At 41.5% G+C, this 19,791-nt stretch overlaps 1 protein-coding gene across 1 annotated transcript in view; it reads right to left on the bottom strand.

The window, feature by feature from the left end:
- LOC6589612 (protein bunched, class 2/F/G isoform) overlaps positions 1 to 19,791 on the bottom strand; it is a 117,377-nt gene that overhangs the window by 1,939 nt on the left and 95,647 nt on the right. The window lies entirely within an intron of this gene.

The following is a 19,791-nucleotide window of genomic DNA, read 5'->3' as shown; positions in this document are numbered from 1 at the left end:
TTTATTGCGCATTTCTACCCTTTTCATTCTGTTTTGTGGCCCCATTCATAAATCGCATTTCGCTCCTCTGTTGCCAACCAACCAATGTTTGCTCAATGTGACGTGTTTCCTCTTGCGGCTATTTTGATGTATTTGCTGTGTAAATGTAAATGGCTCCCCCCCTCCTACCACACAAAAGAATCAAATATGTTCTCGCTCGTGTCACTGTCAATGCCATGCAGCGGAGGAACACGTCACCGAAAACCCAGACCCTGACCACATAGCAGCTCACCTGGGCCCGCACCCCCCCTCTCCTGGCTACACCTTGTGAAAATTTAATAAACCTATTAAAGAGCAGCCACAAGCCAAAAGGAAAACGAGTGCAGCAGGCAAAAATCACTTTTTCTAGAATAATCGCACAAAGGAGAGTGAGAGAGGGAGAGCAATGTCTGGGGTACATTCGAACTCTCTTTTATTCCCAGACCCTCACTTTCTATGGGCTTTAGGTGTGCAGGCGGATTTAGAGGCACGTGTTCAGGTGAATTTGTGGGTAGCCATTTTTTATGGGAAATGGGGAAATGTCAATAGGCTCTCCGCTACCACACAGTCGATGACATTTCTCTAGTTCCGTTTCATGAGAGAGTTTTCTTTCCACCTCTCTCTTTCGCTCCACCCATGCAGCAACCATCTCTATAAATAGTCAGCCTCTGGCTCTGCCCGCTTGGATGCTTTCGTCGTCGTCGTCGTCGTCTTCACTTTCAACAATTTCTTTCGACATTTTCTTGTTGTTGTGGCCTGATTTCTGTCGAACGAGCGAGCGAAATAAAAATGCTGTGCGTCGTCGGCCATCACCATATAAAAATCCCAAAGAAAGAAGCAATCAGCCAAAGGATAAGGCTATATAATCAGCTCATAAGTACGTCAGGCAAGAAACATGGCACGTCATTATACGAAAAATATTTAGCAGATCCCCAAGAAGAATCGGGCAGAAAGCCGAAGCTCGAAATACCCCATAAAATCTATAGAGATCAGCTCTTAATTTCCATAATACCCATGGGCAGGGTATTGCCAATGAAAAGCCCATTAATTGAACAATTTTGAACCGGGCGCGCGTTTTATTTCATACAGCTCTCATTAGTCATACCTTCTCACATTCTACACGATAATATATAACACACACACACACCCCGAATAGGGAGGGCAGTGGGCACGGGCACCACCATGAGGATGAGGCATGAAAAGCCATCGGAAAGCCGTCGCATGTTCTCGGAGCATGGTTTTTGCCTTGGCACCAGTGCCAAAAAAACAAAACAAAGTATATACCAAAGAGCAATGAGAAATTATACGGGGGTAGGGTATTCTGCACGTTTTTTTCGCTGCTAATAAATTATTTTTATAAAAATATCCACTTTTATTTTTAGATCCGTGTACACTCATTAAAAATCGGCATTACCAAAATTAGAAGTCAGCGGCCGACAGCCAAAATTTGATAAAAGTTGAGGCATAAATCGGTGCAAATCAAAAAAAAAGAAAAAGACAAAAACAATAAATAGGAAACCGCATTAAACAAACGCAAACCGGTTAAAGCTGCTTTGGTTCTGCTCGGCTTTCTGTTAACAATGAGGTGCAAAAAAGCAGCAAGGTAAAAAAACAAACAAATTAATACACGGCAGACAGACCTAAATATGTACATTGTATATCATTTATTTGTGGTTCCAGTCGCAGTGCCCGACAGCGCAGGTGTGTCTGGATGTTTGGTTTTTTTTCTTTCCCAGTTTATGTCTTGTCTAGATCTTTGTTTTTCACTTGTTTTCTTTCGTATAATTTTCGTGATTTATGGCTTGGTCTTTGCTCTTGTCTTTTATTATTTCTATATTATTTTATTGATGAGATTAAAGTCCAGATGTGATCTGTTCCCGCTGCCATTCCTTCCATCTTTTATCAATTTTCTTTGCACAATTTATGGACCTTCTATTCTTTCAATTTCTTATCAGTTTTTGCTCAGACAATCCCCCCGAAGATAAGGCCTGGAATTGCTGAATTTATTGACAGAGATAAAATTAACCGCTGGACAGGTAAAGAAGCACTTGAGAAGCAGTCTTCTCTCTCTCTCTCTCTGTCTCTGTTTCGTTCTTTCCCTCTGAAGCAATGCTAATTATACACACACGTGCACGCATACAGGGAGCGAAGGAGGGTACATACTCATACAGAGTGCCTGTCTGTACACTGGAGAACAGAACCGGGTTGGGTTCGGTCTTGGGGTCAGGTCACGCGCTTCTCGCTCCCTCCACTCCACGGACCGTCTCTTGTGGGTATCTCTTCTCTCCAAATCTCATGCAGTTCTCAATTTTTGTCTTTCTCGTTTTGAATGTTTTTTTTTTCGGTTGCATTTTTCTCAAACAAACATGGCGGAAGAGCCAGAGAGTCGCTGAGGCTGAGGTTTTTTCTTTTCTTTTTTCTTTTCGTTTTTTGTGGTGTACACTTGTCGGGGTCCTTGTTTAGGTAGAGGAAGCGAACCGAACCGAGACAAAACGAACCCTGGTGGTTCCTCCTTTGTCACAAAGAACAAAGGATTTTCGATATGATGAAATGATTGAAACCTCACTCTTTTCTTTTTTTGCACATTAGCTAAAGTAATTTTCTGACAAGTGACGGACACATTTTTTCTCATTTACCAGATTTCACATTATTTTTTTTTGTGGCTTTGACGACATTGAAAAATTGCCAACAAAAAATGCCACACAGCCTCCGTGAGGCCCAAATATATGCGGGAAAAAATCAATAAAATTGCATCTAGTCTCAGTTGGAGACCAGGTAGAGAGACCGGGGTGTTAGAGAGGGAGGGGGGATGGGATGGGATGGGGGATGTGCTGTCTCTAGATATACATACTTTTGCATTGGGCACCATCACATAGCAGGGGCTGTCGTAGCCCTTCTGCCAGATCTCGTAGAGCCAGTTCTCGGGCTGGCGCAGCGACATTGTACCCATCATATTTTTTGGCTTTTGGTCTGTCTTTATGGATTTTTTGGTTTATGGAAAGTGGATATTTTTCTCCCTGCACTTGCACTGGCACAAAACTTCAGGGTTTTTTTTTCTCTATTTTCTTTGGATCACAGTTTTGTGTTGTATTTTCTGATATTTTTCAGCACTTCACTTTTAAATATTCTTCTTGCTTCTTGTTTCTTTTCAGCTCTCCTTTTTTGGGCTTGTTTGTGTGGCAAAAGTTTAGCAATAACTGAATCTGCTGCTTAGCTTTTCAGACTGATTTACGAGACCGGCGCAGAGCTTTTTTTTTCGTGCGAGAGCAGAGCTTTTGTTTCAATTGGCTTTTTGTTGCGGTGTTTTTGGAATTAATATAATTCACAAGTCTCTTGGTTGGCTTTTAGTTACAGTAAAAATAATTATTGCTGTTACACACATGTATATATAAATTGTTCAAGCAATATATTTAATTCTTTCTTTTGGATTTTTGTAGCGATGTTGCGTGTAGCGAGGTTTTTTGGCGACTCCGAGTCTACTCTCCTCTAGCGGAGATTTTATATAAAATGGCAGCGCCGCAGCAAGAGCCCGCATGCGCAATGGGAGAGCCTCTCTCTCACACAACTCTCTCGCTCTCTCGCCGTCTCTCTCGTTCTCTTTGGCTTGACTGCTGTGTATCTGTCATTCACAGGCGGCACAGCTGTGTCTGTGCGTGTATGTATCTGCCTGCCGACGTCGTAACTATAAGCATTTGCCTTCGGCTCGCACTCGCACTCGAGCCGACTCTCTGTTTGTTTTGACGCGCGACTCGGACTCGAGTCGACTCTTGTGGCCGTGTTTTCCCATCAATTTACACGGTCTTCCAGCCACCCTACCATCCCTACTACCACTTTATCTACATATATATACATATATTTGATCATCTTTGTATTTGCCAAAATGTTTGACTGAATTTTTTGGACAAGCCCCAAACAGCAGCCGGTTTTTGTTTTATTTGAAAAAGAAAAAATAAAAATCCATATGTACGTGATGTTTTTTTTTGTTGTTTCTTCTTTTCTCAGACTTTTATTATTTTCAAGCTGCGACGCAAAAACTTTACGACACTATTGTTTATCACTCATCTCGCACACTCTCTCGCTCGCTCTTTTATTTTTTGGGGTAGGGGCTGGCTGGCGTTCTTATAGATACTTTTTCGCTTGCCACGCGGTGGTTTTCGATTGCTCTGTGGGGAAGGGTGAGTTTTTCTCACCTTTTGCGCATTGCATTTCCGTCCAGAATCGAGTAAACAGCAAAACAAGGGGGGGAAAAAAGGGGGCAACTCCAAAATGGTTTCGTATCCAATATCCAACCCTTTCAATTCTTTCCGCTTTTGGCATTGACAAAATAAATAAATTCAAGGGCTTCAGCGAAGAGAAGAGAAGGAAATGCGAGCAGCAGCAGCAGCAGCAGCAGAATATTTTGCAAAACAAATCGAAAAATTTAAAACAAAAACCCCACACGGAACATATCGATTTCACGCGCATGTTGAGGGAAGTCATTTTGAGTCAATCTATACCGTACAGATACAGATACAGATACTCGATCTATATATGTAGGAACAAAAGCCGGCACCCGGCAGACGTTTCATCAACAACAAATTGTTCAAAAATGAAACCGAAACAGAAAAAACATCCGCATTGAAAATCAAAAACGAAATATAATCATAATACAAATAAATGGGAGGATAACAATAATTTAATGGCATGAAAAAGCATCAATTACATGCACATTTTATGCAAATAAATATTCAGCATGTCAATAGTTTCCAGTGGGACGGGGAGGGACGAGAGAGGGCACGCAAACTGCGTAGATGGGACCCCATCACATTGGGGCAGGGCTCTGGCTGATGAGTGGGGAGTGTGAAGTGGCGTGGCGGAGTGGGTGTCGAGTGAAAAGCGCCGACGACTGTGAAAACAGTTGAGAAAACACTGAAAAGTGGCACTTGAAAGCCTCATAATGAATATGACTAAAGCCCCTCCATCCCCACCAGATGTCATAGGGGTATGGATTACTTAAGGAATTCCCTGGAGTTTTCTGTAATGAACGGGTATATCTTTAATATTACAACCGCATTATTATCAGTGATACCATTCACACATGTATTTATATCAATTACGATTTTTATAGAAGATGGCAGGGAGAACCATAGAATAAGAATAAGTTGTAATTATTCCATATAACATACAAAAACTCGTAATGTGCGCCTCTTCCTATAAAAATCCAAACAGCTCCTCCTACTCTCTCTAAAGAACCCACATGTCTGGCTCGTGTCAGAATATTTCCAACAGTTTCCAGCTTTCGTATAGATTTTGCATGCATTTCGTGTGGACTGCATGCATAAACGATATTCATTCAAATGCCGCACAAAAACAATGAATATTCTTTGTCAGGGAATACATACACATGTGTTCTGTGTTCGTATTGATTTTTGTTGTGTGCATTTGGAATCAACAAATGAAACATTTCCAAATCGTCGCCGCGTCTGGCAATCAATAAAAATTGAGCTCCCCCCAACACCCACCCTGTAACCCTAACAAAAACGGGTGCCCCCCAATGAGTGATGTGTGAGACAGAGGGGGGGAGGTACGTGGCAGGGGGGGTGGGGTTTTAGATGTTTTGTAATGCCTTGACCGCAGCCCAAGAACAAAGAGGGGAACACATTCACCCCCCCCCCCCCCCCCCCCCCTCTTCACAGACGTAATAAATATTGTATACAGGCGGAAAGAAAAGTTATAAAATATTTGAAAAATCAAAATAGAAAATAAAGGAAGGAAACCCTGAGCGCTGCCAAGGCGTCTGTGGAAAATTACACCATTCTACGGTGTGTTGATGTTTTCCTCCGTTGACTGTTGACTGTTTTCACGCCCCCAACACGTGCCCCACCCCCCCCACCACCACCACACACGCAGTATAGTGTGTGCATGTATGTGTGGTGGATTGCGCGGTGGTGGTGGTGTGTTGAGGTGGGTTGTGTTGGGTGTGGTGACTGCTTCGGTGTTGCTTTTGTGGGCGTGTGGGATGATGATAAAAAGTGTTTTCTCGCATGCAACACACACACACACACACACGATTACTTCTGAATCATTTAACGGCGCGTGTCGCCAAATTGCAGGCTCGAAGAAGGGGTTGCAGCAGTGGGGAAAGGGGGAATGCCGCTTCGCGTGCAGTTTTTTTTTTTACAAAATTTTCCTCAAGTTGTTTTTTTTTCTAATTTGTTTGGACTTTGGGCTTAAAGGGGCTTAGATTCAATTCGGTTTCGTTACGCTCTCTGGCTTTCTGCTGATAAGATAGGGTTATCAGCGCATTCAAAGCGAGGCATCTTGACAGGTTGTCCGACTTTACAAGTCCTCAAAACATGCCCATAAATGGGGTTGGGTTGGATGGGGCGAGGGAGGGCGGCAGCAGGGCGGGGAGAAGTCATCACCGCCGTCAGGCAGTCTCCGGAATAAATGTTAGCCAAAAGGTGTGTCTACACACAGACCCAGACCGTGAAAGGCCTCCCCAGACGACAGTCTCCCCAGCGGAAATTTACAAGTGTTTTTCTATTGAGTCAGACAGAGAGAGAGGGAGACAGAGGGAGAGGGAAGCCACAGCTGTGGAAAAATATTGTTATGAGTGCTCTCTTCATGGAGTGTTTTTTAGGTAACAGTTGTTTGTAGAGCCTGATATCTATAGATGATCTGATGCTCAAGATTGTAATGGAAAATTTACATCGAATATTGAAAGTAGGACTGAAACACTACTGATGGATGGATAGCTTCGAGACTCATTAATTATTACCAAATCGGTAGTGAACCATTAAGTTCCACAAGTTCTACTTTAGATCCCTCGAAATCGATGTTTTTCTCTTAATTTACGAACACTCGAGAATCGTTTTACCGATTGCCTAAATATCCATTTCAACAGATTTCCATTGAACTTCCTTTTGGGCCTTTACCAGATTTCCCTGCTCTGGTCTGGAACTACTGGAATTCTCAATATACGATATGGTTCCAGATTCGAGATCATTTTGCCCAATAAACACAACTTATTGAGCTCGTTAAAGGAATTGTATTGCATTTCGTTGGACAATCGACAGAGAAAATGTTTTGATTAGTGATTTCCTTATACAATATCGAGGCAGAAAACTCTCTGTGTGTCTCTGTATCAGTATCTGTATCTGTTAGATACAATTAGAAAAATTACGTCAATACAAATTGATAAGACAGAGTCTCCGTGAGAGAGTCTGTTTAGTCAGAGGCTCCACGTGTCAGATGAAAGTCAACACGCGCCAGGCATAAAGCACTTTATAGATGGATCTACTACCTGATCTGATCTACATTGGGTACGGGGAAAGTATCTGAAGGATTCACCTAAAGCTTCTAGAACAGAACTACTTTTAAGAATTGGGAATTCTCTGGCATTCTCTTTGGCATTCTTCGCTTGTGCGTCTCGAGTCTCGATCAAGAGGCCTGAAGAGGCCCCCCCCCCCTGAGGTGTTGCTCATTCTTTTAATAGTAGTCCCCTTTTTTCTAAAAGTTGTGCCAATGTTTGCCCTAGACTCAAGACTATCTCTGCTATGATCTGTTCTGTTTCGTTCTATTTGCCTTTGGACACGCGAATCACGCTAAAGATGAGTGGGATGAGCTCTGAGGCTGATAAGCAGCCGCCCAGCTAGACAAAAAGGCAAACTGATAACAGACCACAACACTACACAGATGAAAATGTGCTGATAGTAGCAAGTATCCCTCCCCCCACACCACACCCCTCCCCGGGTTTCAGTTTGAGCTGGGGAGAGTCGCGACAGCCATTTGAGAAATTTTGTTTTTGATTTTTTTCGATTTGCCTTCAATGAATTTCAATTGTCGATTGTCGGGTACCATTTAGCAGTAGGGAAGGGTAGGGCAGGGCAGGGCAGGGTAGGACAGGCATCTCTGCGTCAGCAAAACAAAAATTGAATAAAAATCAAAAATATATAAATTGTAGGCAAAGAAGTTCCTCAATTCTGCTTAGAACAAGTTATGTTCTGCTTAGATTAGGTTTTATTTTGATAAGAGCTGTTCGTCGCTCTGTAGTTCCGTTTGAAAGATGATAAGGGAACCTTTTTTTGTTTTCTTTTTATTCTGGCCAAGGGAAACACCTTGGGCTGGGACTGGGTTTGTATGTACAACGGTCAGACGGCAAGCAGCTGTCAGACAGTCAATCTGTTTGCCTTCTTCGATTATGGCAAACATTTGCTTGGACTAAATATATTTATGGGAATGATCGATAGACAGACAGGTGATCGCTGATCGGCAGCCAGACAGCAAACAGAGAACGAACAAAGAGAGGCAAATATCATATATTCTAGCGGTATATAATGCCAAAAAAAGATGAATACACATCGGGAAAGTGGATCTGCTTGGACATTGAGTGAAGTTTCCTTCAGAGAACATATCCATTTCTTGTTGTTCCCAACTAAACGATCTGCTGGCTTTTCCCTGTGAAAACTTTCGAGTCTTGGCAGCCTGGCTTTTGAAAGAAGCTCTGATAGATCAGACTTGCCTCATTCGTATCCCTAAGACCGATTGACTTTTGATGACTTTTAGAGCCTTTCAAATACACATTCGAGTGCTCATGTCGTCGGTCTGCCGTCTGCCGTCTGTCGCACATCGTAAACCCCATGCTGACCACGACTTCTGTCCTGTCTGAGTCCCAGTCTCCGACCACACCGACATAAAATCCATCTAGCAGGCCATAAAACGCCAGTGTCGAGACACGAATAAGATGGTGAAATTGCAATTAAATCGCCAGACCAGAGGCTGGGCACTGCATGTGGCCTGCACTTAAATCGTTTTATGGCCCTGCACTTCTGGCTTCCTTCAGGTACGAGAGTCCAGGTAGAGGCACGGCCCGCCTGCTAATTGCATTCGAATGCGCAAATTAGTTGTAAAAATATCTACACGAGCGCCTGAGCGCCTGGTGGCACGTGTGGCACCAATTAACTTTTGCCCAGTGACAAATCTCTGGATGCCCAAGGCCTCCCCCACACAGAAATCCTTTTCGCACACGAATCGATATATGTATCTTTGATACACAGAGATGTATCTCTTGGTTGCTTGTGGTTTATTTTTAGAATATTTCAATTTCAGTTGAATAGACTTTCATCTTGACCTGAATTTTTCGTGTTTTCTTTTCTTTTATTTTTCTCTCTTTTTTTGCTTAATAACAAATTGTTCATTTGTTGGATTGGTTGCTCCTCTTTTGGTATCCTTGGAACCATTTCTGTTGGTCGATAATTTAATTGAAAAAACATAAAAATATTCTTCTTCGAATTACTTTCCGATAATTGGCGACAAGTTTTGGGTTAAGGACACCGAGAACACGTCAAAAAGAAATTACTGAACAAATTTCAAGCTAATTGGAAACAAAGTTGTCAAAAAAAAATATATATATGTATTTTCTGGGGTGATATCCATTACACATACATTCCTTTCCCAATTACAAGGCATTTGAACTTTTCCCAGAACCTATACAAACAAAATTTGCTCACATATCAAAGTTGTCCAAAAAAAAAGGGAGCCGAAACTTGGTAAACAAATGAGCAGAGCAAAGAGGAATGATCGAGGAAAAAAGAAGAACTCAAAACAAAACGAAGAACCCTGCAACAACAATTTATGAAAAATTAAAACTGGAAAGCGAAAAAAAAAAAACCATGCCCACAAATAATCATGAATTATTCAAGGCCAATCGAGGCAGCACTCACAATAACACTATTTTATAGAGCCCCCCTCCCCTCCCCTCTGCTCTCTATAAGTTTCCGAGTGTGAGTGATATCGTTCGATTTGTGTGCGGTGTGTTTACTATTTAGTGTTCTGCGAGACCCAAAGAGACCCCCGTCCGGCAGTCGGCGAAAGAGCTGGCTCGTTTCTGCCCTCTTCCCTTCACATTCATATTCGCACTATTTGGGTATACCCTAGGAGAAGGTAGTACCATGATTTTGTGTAGAGCTTTGAGATATCGCGGATCCATCGATTGGGGTATGTCGGAATCATTAGGAAGCAATGGCAAAGATGGTTGGTGTAATCAAGCGACACCAAGTCGTATCTTACACTAAAAAATACTAAAAAGTAATACTAAAAATACTAACAACTAATACTAATACTAAAACTACAGAAAAAAATACTTTAAAAAGAGATTTTTTTGGATTTTTACAATAAAATATTAAAAAATACTAATAAAATACAGCGAAAAATACTAATAAAATACAACGAAAAAATATCAGAACGATAGCTTTTAAAAATACTATAAAAAAGGTACATAACATATGTACATCTATAATATATTTCAAAAAATCCTTTGTAAATAAATAAATATTGATTAAATCATTCATAACGTTTGTAGTTCAACCGACCGAGGGGCGCTACCGCATGACGTGTTAGAGGGAAGGGGAACACATAAACCTTTATGCCTCTACCTACAAATGTAAGGGTATCGCACTTTTCGGTCTCCAAAACTGTTGGTCTTTTCGTATTTATCTGTATTTTATCATGATATTTGCGGCTGATTTTGTTTTCTTTTGGGGTTGGACCCTAATGCGAAATAGCTTAATTATTTTGTTTTGCCAACGAAGCGGGAACAGAATGGGGAGGATGACATAAAAATAAGGCAAGATGGCTAGAGGCAGACAGACTCCCAATTGTGTTTCCATTTGGCTATTTTTGGCGAAAATAAACAAATAGGAGAGCTCCCCCGCATTTAACACTGGAACTTTTCAAACTTGTCAAACAATAATTTCCATTCCAATTAAATTTATTTGTGGAATTTTTCTTCGATCTTCGATCATGTTTTGATTGAAATTCATTGAACGGCTGGCTGCGGGATTTGTGGAAAATTTTCAACTACTATATCGAGGCGTACTCGAGTATAGTCATGTCTATGACAGATGGTTAACCAACCGATTGACTTACGCCGTCCGACAGAACCCGAGAGAGCAACAACAATTTGTTATTGTCTCATTCATTCTTATGATACGTATATGGCTGTTATGTTGTTGTTGTTTTGCTTACCTGCAAAGAGAAGAAGCAGAATGAAGAGTGTCAAAAATAAGTAAACAAAATATGGGCGAATATTTTCTTAGACACATAAAACTGTCAGCTGTTAAATACTTTTCTCGGAATTTCTACGAATAATACGTATAATATATACTTTGTAGAGATGCCTTTAGTTTTTGGGGGTATTTTCTGGTATACACAAATTTCCATTTCGAAAGTAAATATATTGAAATTTCTACAAGGCCTATGAAATGTTTATAAATCAATTGTCATATCCATAAAAATTATGAGTAATTATGAATATTTGTTCAATCTAAATGGGCATTCGATCTCAGTATATTTTGGTATTCTGCGGTAATATTCTGCTGGCTGTGTGTACTCTTCTTTTTGGTGCCTCAGCTACTTTTCTGGCCGTTACTCTTGTGCCTATTCTATTTCTGTACTCGAGGGAGAGAGAGAGACAGAGAGACAGAGAGAGGGTGCCTTCGAGAGACTCCCCGCTCAGAGATGATCCTAGGAGCGAGGAGCGATAAATGCTCTCGTCTTACGTACTCTTTGGAAGGAGAGAGGAAATGTCTGTCCTTGGATTGCACAAATAAATTCTCTATTCTCTATTTCCGAAAGGAGCAATGGAGTTCGAAAAATACAATTTTCCTATTCATAATCTTTGTATCTGTTCCATTCATATCAGAACCCGTATTTATTTCCTATGCCAAAGAATTTCTTGCAACTATTGCCCCAGTCATGCTCTGTGTTGTTTAAGAAACTAATGAAAAATGAAAGAAAAATAACAAATGTTTCTCAATCGTTTCTCTGTCTCGTAAGTTATAATGCGGAAGCAAAAGTATTTTATATGGCGTCTAAAGACACACACACACACACACACCCTCGAATACACATAGATACACACACACCCATAGAGCTCACTTTGATATATATTTATGATCGTTTTGTTTTCGTAGACCAAAGGAAAACTTTCAACAGTGTGGGGGCCCAAATTTGCCACGGCTCTCATGCCACGGCTCTCGTGTCGCGCCCGTTGCCTCGAGTGACATATTGGTGTCAATTAAAATGCAAAAGGCCCAAAAATACACCAAAGACAAAGGCAGCAGCCAGCAGGCAGCCGCAAAATAAACAAGCCGACACGACATTAATCATCCAATTGCAAAATCTGTTTTTAAATTTAACGATGAGTTTTTGTATCAGTGCGTTGCTAAAACCAACAGCCAGCAAACAAATACGTCTCGGGTGCGGGACCAAACGCGTTTTGTGTTGGTGTTCGATCATGGCCAAATTTAAATCGCAGCCAGACCGCAGCACGGCACACGGGCGGCAGGTAGGTAAGGTAGGTGTGTCTCGGCCAAGTGCCAACCCCAAAGCACGCGCACTCCACGCCACGCTCACGCAGACACGACGCACACACGACGACCACTCGCAACGCCCGAGATCAGATCAGATCTGATCAGATCGGTGCGGTTCAATTCAGATTGCTCCGAAGTTGTCGAACAGGTCTCTGGGCTCTCCAAAACAGACTCCCATACAAGTCGACAAACCCTCGGACTGGGTCCCTCGCTCACTCGCATCGATTAGCGAATGCACCGATCGACTAAACAGCATTTACAATCAATTCGAGAACCAAATGCACTTGAAATTATGCTAAAATATGTAGTTGGAGAATAACAGAGAACACTGGCCGGGCCTATGGGATTGGGGGTACTAAAAAGGCGACTAGAAATGGTGACATTTCAGAGCCAATACAAACTAGTTATATGATGTTCGAGGCATATAAAAAATACATTTATCAGGGAAAATTCTCGTAGATAAATCATTACTTTTTAAAGGGAATAATAGTCCCTAATGTTACACACGAAAATGTTACATTTTTGACAGAATAGTCTCTCTTTTGAAGAATTCGCTAGTGCGTCTCGAGTGTGCCGCCTCATGTGGTAGCCATGGAAGCAAGGATTAAGCTCTTCAAAAACAATCGAAAAATAATTGTTAGTTGCCACTTTAAGGATTTCGAATAATTTCCCATAAACCTCACAAATCTATTACATTAATCTCTTACACTGCCCCGAATAAACCTCCACTATAGTCATTATTTTAATCACAAAATATGTGGCAATCCTTGACTTGAAGTAAACCCAAATAAACTTTTATATAGCGCCCAGCCGACAGCCGATCAAGCATTTGGTAAATCCGTCAGGTATTCAACAGCTTTAACAACTTCAAACTCCATCGAAAACTGGTTTCAAACGCAGACTGTGATGTCACTAACCCAATTAGAAAGCAAGTGCTGCCACGACCAAATCGAAACGAAACAAAAACGGACAAATTGAACAATAATAAAATACTTCACAAAACACATATAAATAATTGCAATAAATCCCTGAATTCTGAAAATATATTTAGCAGTGTTTTTTTTTTTTTTTTGGTAGCAATAAGTTAATTAGGTCAGCAACTGTTTTTGTCAGTTCTGAATAATATTTTTTGGGCTTTAACATTTTTTTATATTTTGAAACGAATTTTTTTTTGCTTGGCAACAAAATTGGAGAAACGTTCAGCCAAAACAAAAAATTGGCAAAGCATGGAAAAACTTTAGAGGCAGTCGAGGAGAGTAGAGACAATTTTGTGTGACAGCCGAGACAGCTGATTGGCATATTCAGTTGTTGCTGCAAAGTGGCACAAACGCACACCCACACAATTGTTTTTGCCCCGAAGGAGAGAGAAATTTTCATAGACTGGACACGCCCACAAAATAATGGACATTCCCAAAGGTCAAACCCGGCAAAGAAGAAGGTCTAGGACAGGCAAAAACTTGACAAATACTTTTTTGCAAGGTTTATTTTGTGGCTTTTGTTTTGTTTTTTTTTTTGCCTGATTTATCATCGCACACGTTTGCGAAATTAAAAGCGATTAAGAATACATTGAGCTTTGTGTTCGCTTCCTGCATTTTGAAAAAATACTTTTTTAACGACTGCGCGAACGAGAGAGAACAATGACGGAAGATATCGCTATCGCTGAGGCGATTCTAGAGTTCAACGGATATGGCACAAAAGGTCAATCGGCACAATATCTAAGCCCCAATATATCACACAGACGGCTCTAAAGAGGGGAAATAACCAAAGCCGCTACGGACGGACTATTATTAATTTTGAGTCAGACCCAAACGGGTTTTCGCCAGCGGCACAGAGTGAAAACTTTAAACTTTTGAAAGTCAAAGTGTTTTGTTGATTAGAAAATACTTTTTGGCACTCATTAGGCTTTTTTTTTTTGGGTGCCTCTAAGCAGACAGGAAGCGCAGAGAAGGAAAAAAATACAATATATAAATATATAAAATGCCTAAAGACAAAAACAAGAAAAAGCTGAGCCAAGAAGATGATGAATTGTGTTCGGATTTGATGAGTATCCGCCTCATTAAATTCGACATTAAGCAAAGTTGTTTGGCCGTATAATTGTTGGCTAATTAAACGTTGAACAAAAAGGAAAAAGGTAATTAATGATTAACACTAAACAGAAATTATATTTAGCACGTACACTCCCCTCTTTAATAATCGAATTGATATTTTGCAATGTGGAAAGATAAGCGGATGGCACTACAGCCCTGGGGTATTCGAAAATGCGTTGATAAAAGACACTGAACATCCCCAAAGTGTTCCGATAGGACTGCATATATTCCCACAAGTGCCCTGGACTTCTAGTTCCGATATGACTGTATTCCCACGAGTGTAGGAGTTTCTATCTATTCCAATAGGAATAGGAGGGCTTTAGGGGGGAAAGAGAGAATGCTACAGCCGCTATCTTGTGGAGAAACGAATAGCGGAGAGCGGCAGAAGTAGAGTATCTGGAAGATAGAGAACTGTGACAGTACACTTTTGCTCTTTTGTCTTGAACAACAGCAGTCCAAGTTTCGAAGCAACGGCATTCAAAAATGGAAGCATCTCGAATAGATGCACAGTGCACTTTTGTCTCAAATGAAAACAACAAACGTGGTAGGCAGTACACTGAGCTTTTGCCTAAAACAAAACAGCCCTAGAGGCAAGAGCTTTGGGACGTCTGCTTTTCAAGGACAATGCACTTTTTGCTTACAGCCGCAGACTCATTCAAGACCTTCACCATGCGCTCACAGCGTACTTTTCGTTACAACCGCAGTCCCTCATCCAAGAACTCCACCCCAGAGTCGCCTTGCTCACAGCGCACTTTTCGCTCTAGCACTCAAGCCCCCACCCTGGCTCACAGCACACTTTTGCCTGCCAACAGTCGCAGCCATTCAATGCTTTCGCATTTTTGCGCGAGTATATTATGGAATTTGAGTTCGCTTGGCAACAGCAAATGAAAATTCAACTGCATCGAGCATGTACATATGTATTGGCGATAAAACTGACCCACTTTTGGAGCTGCAGCAGCTATGCACGTACACAAAAAAAGCAACATCAAGCAACTTGAACGACAATTGCAAACTTAAACTAAAGGCTATCTTGTCGTAGTCGCGGCCGTAGTCTCCGGCTGGAAAATGTTGAATGTCTGGTCCGGTCGAGACTGTGGCTGACTGTCTGAGGGGGGAGGGCAAACAAGTTATAACCTAGCAAAGCCTAGCTGGCTTTTTGGTAGAAACTCCTCAACCACCAACCACCCACTCGAATCCCCTGCAACCTTGAAGGTGAAAAACTACGTTCGATTCGGGGAACTTTGTTTCCTCTGAATCTATTGTAATGGAACTCTAATTGCAGTTAACTTTTACTCGCAAATTGTGGCATCTATGACTCACCCGCACTCGTTAGCGAGAGGGTAGGGGATGCCGATGAGGTCACCCTCTCTCTCTCAGTGAAATATTAGCTCACGACTACCTTTTCCTTTCCACCAGAGCTTGTCTTGCATTTCACACGAACGGCGAGAGTCGGCGACCTCCACAAAGGCCAAAGCACAATGCACATCCAGAATCAGATGTCTTCAATTCTAAAGAAGTCTCTTTATACTCGTTTTATGTAATACGTGTTCACATGTTCAGATGTATTACAAAACAGAAGATCATCATCATATGGTCCCCGGGCATTGAGTGACTCCACTTTGTGACGCAATTTCACTTTGAATGGTAGATGACGTCAGCTGCCCCTTCCACCCACCCACGGCTGTGTGACAAAGTCCAGTTGGTAGTTTTTTTTAATGGGGGATAGAGATGGAAGCTATCATAAAAGAAGATTTAGAACGACCATCTTGTACATAAGGATACAAAAGAGAAGCAGAACCGCTGAGAATCGATTCCAATCGATGTCTATCGATAGAAATCGATAGCACAATACACTCTCGACACCATTTTTAAAGACTAACTTTATTTTTTGTTGTCGTTTAGCTTTCAGGTCATCTTTTCTCCTCCCTTTCCTTTCCTTTCCCTTTTTCGTGTCCCACTTCCCTCACTAGCCCATCTCTAGTTGTGCATAAATTACAGATCAACCGATAGACACGCAGCGGCAGGCCTTAGCGTCAGTGCCACGTCTAATTAGCACTTAACTGGCTCAAACCGAGCACTCTCACTCGCTTTGTGTCGACCCGACCCGACCCACAGTATCGATTCTGACGTCAATTGTTTGAAAATTGCGGTGCGGTGCGCGAATTGTCAATGCAATTAGTTGCGGCTCTACCAAGTAGATCATGACAGAGCCGCTCTAGCGCAAAGCTGACGACTACTTGAGCATTGGTTATCGATATTCGCAAACAGAGAACGCTGACTCCAGCAGAGGGCACCGTGGCACGTGGCTAGGGCACGCCACAGAGACCGATGTTTGCCCATACCAAAGACTGTTTTAATTGTTGATTCTTCGTCTGTTATGCAATCTTCTTGCCGGCTTTCCCTTAACGATTCTTTTCTTCTTATCGGTGTTTGTTTTGTTGGAAAAGCAAATTATTTAACACACTATTCTGTGTGTGTGTGGGGCCTCCAAAACTCCGAAAACTCCCCACACTTGCACAAACAGCAGCACAGAAACGATGTGGGAGTGGTAAAACCCACCAGAGTCGAGTCAATGTGTTGATATTTTTATTTTATCTTATCTGTCATGCCTTTTTATGGTCTTGTTTGTGGAGCATTTAAGTTCTGCATTTTGTTTTTCACAAAAGTAGACAGAAACAAAAGCCCAGCACCAGGCCCAGTGCCCGGCAGAGGGAGGCTCGACAGGCCAGCCCAATCCGAAGCAAAACCGAACCATAAATGTCATTAAGTCATTAACAGGCCTTAACATGGTGTTCTCTTCATTATCTGCTTTGTTTTTCACAACTTCTTCCTCAATTTGAGGCAGATCGGTGTGGAAATGGTTTGGATATTTATGATTTCAAAATATTTACGGGGTCTGTAAAGGTGGAAACGTAGGAAGAAAGTCAGGAAAGGAAATACGACTCTGATTTGAATGGGAACTTCTTATAAATGGCATATCTCTTTTTATAGAAAGAATTGGAGCTGCGGCACACGTGACTGGACACTAAGATATCCAGCAGTCAAGAAGCAAAGGAGGAGGAATAGGAGTCTCACTGGTAGAGAGCTGGAACTGAAAAGACAGATGGTGCGCTCTATTTGAACATTCTCCCTCTAAAGCTTAGCTACTCCGTGAGAGAGAGCGGGTGTTTTCTGCATTCTGGCTATAAAAATGAACCTAGGGCAATCAGAGGCGCTAGAAAACATATTTTTCTCCAAAGAAGGTGTCTAAATCGCCCTGTCTATGGCTGCTGATCAAGAATATATACTTGTGTCTTCCTTCTGGTTGTTCCACAAATATAATATACCCCTGAAAATTCAGTAACGCTATTATTTATTGCTATCTTTTAATTACTTTTCTTCTTAGTGGCCCATCATCATAGAAACCCAACAACATCCAAGGTTTTAGCCTTACATTTTGCCTTGAATGGCCACAAATATAGGCATATAGTAGGCGGTATTGCAAACCAAAGTCTAGTCTTTCTGCTTGGGTATTTCTAGCTGATAAGTCACTTATTTGTTTCTTCACTTATGGCTGCTTGTGCCACTTCAAATCAATCACTAAATGTTAGTATAACCCAAAAACCTTATCGATAGACGGCCTCCCACTTGGGGCGTGGGCATGGGAACGAACAAGACATAATCATTGGCGGCGCCTAGGCTCTGTTTCTTCTTTTGTTTTTCTTTCGATGGGTATTTGTTTTCTTTCTTCGACTCTGATGCCGGGAATAGAAGTACTATTCGTAGAGATTAGCACAGAAATTGAAGCGTGAGAGTGGGGTGGCGTGGGGTGGGGAGGGGTATATAGATTACACTTCAACAAGCGTTGATTTTTCTGGCGCTGGTGCCACAGAACAATGACAATGTCTGGGCACATCGCATGTTTATTTCCATATTTGGAAAGAAAAAAGTGCGCAATACACAATGACGTCATTGTGAGACAGCCTCCCTGGAATGATTGATAGGTGATCTTTAATCGTATGATATACTTAATTGTTTAAGGAAGCAAACGTTTCCTCTTACTCAAAGGGTGTCTCATTTATTATTTGCAAAAATAAATTACATTTTATTTATGGTACTTTTGTGGGGCCTTCTTCGTTTCTTTCTCTGCCCGTTCTCAATGCAACGTGACTCAGTATCCGCCATCTGAAATCCGCAGTCCGTAATCCGCAAATTGTGTGCTCATATCCCACTTTATGACAAGTGAAAAGCAGAAGCAGAAGCAGCACCAGCCACAGCCACGGAAACAATGGGAACGGAAGGATTCTAAAGATAACCTAAGGGAAATGTCATAGGATTTGAATGAAATGCGCCAACTGTTGGGGGTCTCGTTTCTGAATGATGAATAAGTAGACAAATCATCTGGGGGCGTACAAACGGAATTTCATTGAGGTAAAAATATGTTTCTGATGCTAATTGGGGACCTCATTTATTTTTTCTAATTCCTTTTTGTTTCTTTTCCGGCAAAAGTGAAGAAAACCAGAAGAAAACGTTTGAATCGCGGCACAAGTGCCTGAACACTAAGATATCCTCGGAAATACTTCCTTCTAGGTGTTAAAAATCGAATAAACCCGTGCAGTCTTTTAAAAGCATTCATTCTATTCAAGATTTCACATCGTTTCAGGTCTAAGAAGGGGAATATTAATGTAAGGCTAGTTTTTGCGCTCTCCCACTTCAACGGTTATATAACTTGACAGTCACACGGGAACATTGAATGATAAAAAGGAGCAAAACCTCTTTCAAGCAAAATTCAGAACGATTGGCTTGTGGAGCGGCATATAATGAAACAAAAGAAAGCGTTTACATCATGAAAACCTTGTATAACTCAACTTTGACATGTGACTGGCACAGTCAGTGTTGCAAAAAACACCATTCAGAAGATAAATTTTGTGTAAAATTTCATATTTTTAAAGGACCTTCCTACAGCAGTAATGCAGATTGTCCTTTCATGGCTAATCATTCGCTATGGAAAGATTTTCCATCAAGCAAACGATATATCCGTGTTACCAGTGTTGGATAACTCCATATAGCATCTAAAAATCTCTGGAATATATGGTGGTCTTTTAAATTTTAGCAAGAAAAAATACAAAACGTACATGAATATGTTCTCACACAGCCCCAGATATCTGTTGCATCTCTACCTTCATTCCCTTTGTCTCTCCCTCACACAGAGTAGCTTAGCAGCAAACGGATGTACAACATTATGCTGACTTTCACTCGAGACAGACAGAAAGAGAGATTGCGGAGGAAGGAAAGGCTTACTGGCGGTCTGTGTCACACAGCCAGACATCCAAAGCAGACCGCCTGAAGGCCCG

This window comes from Drosophila persimilis, unplaced genomic scaffold, assembly GCF_003286085.1.
Source record: "Drosophila persimilis strain 14011-0111.01,24,50 unplaced genomic scaffold, DperRS2 tig00000191-arrow-pilon, whole genome shotgun sequence".
In the NCBI taxonomy this organism is placed as follows: Eukaryota; Metazoa; Arthropoda; class Insecta; order Diptera; family Drosophilidae; genus Drosophila; species Drosophila persimilis.
Note: the sequence above shows the minus strand (reverse complement) of the source record. Positions and strands in the feature narration are given on the sequence as shown.